Genomic DNA, 5,116 nt, shown 5'->3' with positions numbered 1-5,116 from the left:
TATCAAGTTTTTAATGAATTTTTGTAATTTTACTATACATAACAATGCAAAAACAGGCTTACCCGATCGGAGTACCATCTATTGGAATTATTTGAACTAGGATCCCCCTCCGGATACTAAAATAACAAATACTGCATACACATGCACGGGCGATGCATAGGGCTGGTATAAACGTTATTTAGCTTAAAAAATAAAAAAATAATAGTAAAAAATGAAAGTTCTCGTTAACATTCTGCAAATCTTTGTACCGAGAATTTTATAACTACTGGGACAGTGTGGCAACCAAACCCATGCATCGCCCCCACTTATTTGTTCTCTTTCGATCCGGAGAAGAAATGGCGGCGAAACTAACCCAACATATGGCGCTACGATTAGTTGGTCTGATATTTCTGTTGATAAACATTGTAGAATTTAGAAAAATAATTAAAAAACGATTAGTTTGCGAGAAATTCACAAAATGTGTTATGACGTAAATGTGTAGCTCCTGGTTGCAAGTCTGGTTATGACAACAACGAACAGAAATTTCACATGTTCTTTGCACCAAAAAAACAAGCAATAATTAAGCTGTCGCAAGATGCCATTTTAAGGAATGACATTAGAGCATTGACAAATAGAAATGGACCGATTACGCCTTGGGCAGAATGGAAATGGCCTTCAGAGAGAGAAAGAGAGAGAAGAAACATATGAGATGTACACCTGTCTGTTTCTACATAAAGCGGATTGGTCGAGAGCATATCTTTCAGAATTTATTTCATTATAATTTAGTGTGAGTAAACATTCAGAATGGTGGTAGCCTGTGAACTAGCTCCATGCATCGCCCCCACTTTTCTGTTTTCTTACGATCCGGAGGGGAATTGTCGGTCAATTTAATCTAACAGATGGCGCCACCAAAAGTAGGTCTGTCTTTTTCATTGAATTGCATTAAGAATTATCAATAATAATTAAAAACTTGATGCTTATTGCAAATAAACAAAAAAATATATATGAAAAAATAAGAGTAACTATTACTAATTATTTAAGAAAAGAAAAAGTCATAAAAATATGTTGTTTAATATGAATAAAATTTAATTTTAAGATACATTTTGAAAGCAGTTCGAACTTCATATTTCTAGGATTTATTGTACTGATATTATTGATTTTATTATTTGTTCTAGTAAAAAATATATTTATTTTTAAATTATTAACGTAGCTAATTAAAAAAATGAATAATATTTAAGTCCTCAATGACAAAATTATTTAAAACATATACATGATCAGAAGAATTAATAAAAAATATATAACTTATAACCAATTTAAATATAATTATAATTAAAATATGTAAGACTACAACTTGAGTTGCAAAGTGAAGAATCCTTTAACCTTTAAAATTTTAACAATTTCAATTTGTAAAGGAAATATTTTTAAAAAGTAATGGTAATTATAATTCAAATGTTTTGAGGGAATAATTTGGTAAAAAGTCATTAACAAGACTGATAAATGAGAAAATAGATATAATAATATTCAATATAATGTATATATTTATTTAAATTGAACCGAAAATCAAATATACATCTATGCAGTTCAATAATTTATTTATTGCTTAATCTTGAAAGTTTTTTCCTGCTGCATACAACCCCTAATAATTTTATTTAAAAATTCCAATTTAAAGAAGATTTTGAATTAAATTATTAATTATATTATTGCAAACATCATTTCTAAAATAAACAGACTATAAGCTATTAAACTCTATAAACAAACGTACTGTACTTATGACGCACAATTGGAGGAAATGCACTTTTGTCAGTGAAAAATGTCCAAATCCTTCCATTTTCTTGCGATTCTGAATTTTTCGTTTTAAATCAAAGATTATTAAATTCTGTAGATCCTGACTCTATGAACTTTTGTCTCCACTATTTTTTATTAAAAATTTTTCCACTCAAAGTATGGAAAAACTAAATTTTTTATATAACAATTTTTTACGCTTTAATAACTGATCAGGAAAACTTTATATTGTCTGAAATGAATGTTTAGGGACTCATAGAATGTAAATAATGTATTTATGAATCCATTTATTTCTTATAAACCAATTTTATGAACAAATTGACAAATAATCTTATCATCGGCAAAAATTTTTTTGCTAAAAATACTTCACATTAATGTAGGAATGACATTTAATAACAAAAATACTTTAAAAGGTTATAACAACCACTGTGATAAACAAATTTTGTGGCAAAATATTAGAATTTGAGATTTTTCAAATTATAATTTCCTTAAATGACCAGAGCGACTTCAGGTATTCCTTAAAATAATAAATATTCAATAATATTTGATAAAATATAACAATTTAAATTTTTGCAAACAAATTAGATAAACAAATTCAAAATTGTGGTCCATTCGCACAGAAATTTTTTTTCTGCACTAAAAATGTTTTAAGCTGTTGGACGAATGACTGCTAGTCAACAAAAATATTTGAGAAGTTAACAATGACCATTCTTATAAATAAATCTAGTGACAAAATATTCAAGTGTAAGGTTTTATAGAAATTTTCATTTATTTTAATTGCTACAATGGTTAGGGATATTCCTAAAAAAATGTATCTTTGATAACATTTGATAGAATATAACAACTTACATGTTTATAAACAATTTACATAAACAATTTCCAAATTTTGACAGTTTCACTTAGAAAAAGGCCAATTTCAATCGTAATAGATTGAAAATAAATCATAAAACTGCATGCAAAGATTCACTCAATACAAAAGCTTTTGACAATAACCTACCGTCTTGACCATCAAAGGAAATTTAAATTTGATAAAACCTTAAGTTTACATATTTTCTCACAAAAATTGTTGATAACAGTGGTTATTGTTAATTTTTCTAATATTTTTACGACTATCAGTCATTGGTCCAATAGCTTAAAACAGTTCCAGCGCAAAAAAAATGTCTATGCCAAAGGGCCAAAATTTCAAATCTGTTTATCTAATTTGCTTAGAAAAATTCAAATTGTTATATTTGATCTAATATTATTAAATATTCATTATTTTAAGAAATACCTGAAGTCGTTCTGGCCATTGAAGGAAATTATCATTGGAAAAATCTCAAATTCTAATATTTTACCAAATAAATTGTTTATCACAGTGGTTATTATAAACTCTTAAATTATAATTGTTATTAAATGTCATTTGTACATTAATGTGAAGCATTTTTAGCAAACACAAAAAATTTTTTACCGATAATAAGACTATTTGTCAACTTATTCATAAAATTTGTTCATAACAAATAAATGGAATAATATTTAATTCAAAATCTTCTTTAAATTTAAATTTTCTAATAAAATTATGAGGGGTTTTATGCAGCGAGAAAAAAGCTTCCAAGATTAAGCAATAAATAAATTATTGAACTGTATAAATGTATATATGATGTTCGGTTTAATTTAAATAAATATATACATTATGTCAAATAATATTAAATCCATTTCCTCATTTATCAGTCTTGTCATTGACTTTTTACCAAATTATTCCCCCCAAACATTTTAATTAAAATTACCATTGCTGTTTAAAAATATTTCCTTTGAAACTTGAAATTGTTAAAATTTTAAAGGTACAAAGATTCTTCACCTTGCAACTGAAGTTGTAGTCTTACAATTTGAATTAATATGATATGTATATTGAATATAAGTGATATATTTTTTATTAATTCTTCTGATCATGTGTATGTTTTAAATAATTTTGTCATTGAGGAGTTAAATATTATTAATTTTTTCATTAGCTACGTTAATAATTTTAACAATAAATATATTTTTTTAATTAGAATAAATAATAAAATCAATAATATCAGTACAATGAAGCATAGATATATCAAGTTCGAATTGCTTTCAAAATGTATCTTAAAATTGAATTTTATTCATATTAAACTACATATTTTTATGACTTTTTCTTTTTTTTAAATAATTAGTAATAGTTACTCTTATTTTTTCATATATAATTTTTTGTTTATTTGCAAACAGCATCAAGTTTTTAATTATTTTTGCATTTTCTTAATGCAATTTAATGAAAAAGTCAGACCTACTTTTTGTAGCGCCATCTGTTGGATTAGTTTGACTGACATTTCCCCTCCGGATCGTAACAAACTACTACCAAAGATATTAGGTCCTAGATACGGCGTGGGTCAGTGGGCCGGGGCGCACACCGAAAGTTGTTGAATTCCAATAGGCCAGTCAACGAAGGATTTTAAATGGTAATAATTTATAACAATGAACTTAGTTGTCAGGAAGCTTCCTTAGGGGGTCTTGAAACACCACCCAAAATTCATTAAATTGGGGGGGGGAGCGCTCGTGCCGCCATCTTCCAATATGGCGGATGTTTTCATGTTTTTAGATTTTCCTTGGAAACGGCTGTTTTTGGAGCAAAAATAGTTATATAATAAAACACTCTAAATTTTCTTCTGAATAAAAAAGGTTATATAAAATATGCCATAAAGTGAATAGTTTGCCCGAAAAATTGAAAAGATTGAACATTTTTAGAAGTTCATTATTCTTACATTTATGAGCGATTTCCACAGTGAAAACGAGTGCAGTTTATTGTTTTGAGCTTGGCTGAAGGTGAGCTACTGTGCAATATCGATAATTTCGTTGTAGCTATATTATTTATTTAATACTGAAAATTATTTTGATCATTTTCAACGCTTAATTTGAAGAAGTTGCTTTCATTTCTCAAAGTAGGGACTTTGTCATTTACCTTTCCTTATGTCTTAACAACGCATCTGCAAATTTTCGAAATTTTAAATTAATTTTTTGATATTAAAAACCGCCTTTTTTTAAACCTGTGTCAAAACTCTGGGAAAATCCGAGTTGGGCCTAGGGGGTGAAGTAATAATGATGTATTTACTGCAGGCCCACTTTTTTCTTAAAACGGTAGAAAACATAATGCACCCATCGTAAATAATCTCAACTCCTTCCATATGCCTGGGTGTAGTGTCGTGTGACATTACGGAAATCAAACAACGCCCTCTGAGGACCACAAATAAAACTAAATTTTATTTCAAATTTAAGAAATGTGTTTGGTATGAAATAATTAAAAGAACCTTTCTGAACTGGGTCTAAAGTCAATAGAATATAGTAATAAACAATAATTAATATT

This window comes from Belonocnema kinseyi, chromosome 5, assembly GCF_010883055.1.
Source record: "Belonocnema kinseyi isolate 2016_QV_RU_SX_M_011 chromosome 5, B_treatae_v1, whole genome shotgun sequence".
In the NCBI taxonomy this organism is placed as follows: domain Eukaryota; kingdom Metazoa; phylum Arthropoda; class Insecta; order Hymenoptera; family Cynipidae; genus Belonocnema; species Belonocnema kinseyi.
The sequence above is the reverse complement of the archived record's forward strand: the minus strand, read 5'-3'. Positions refer to the sequence as shown.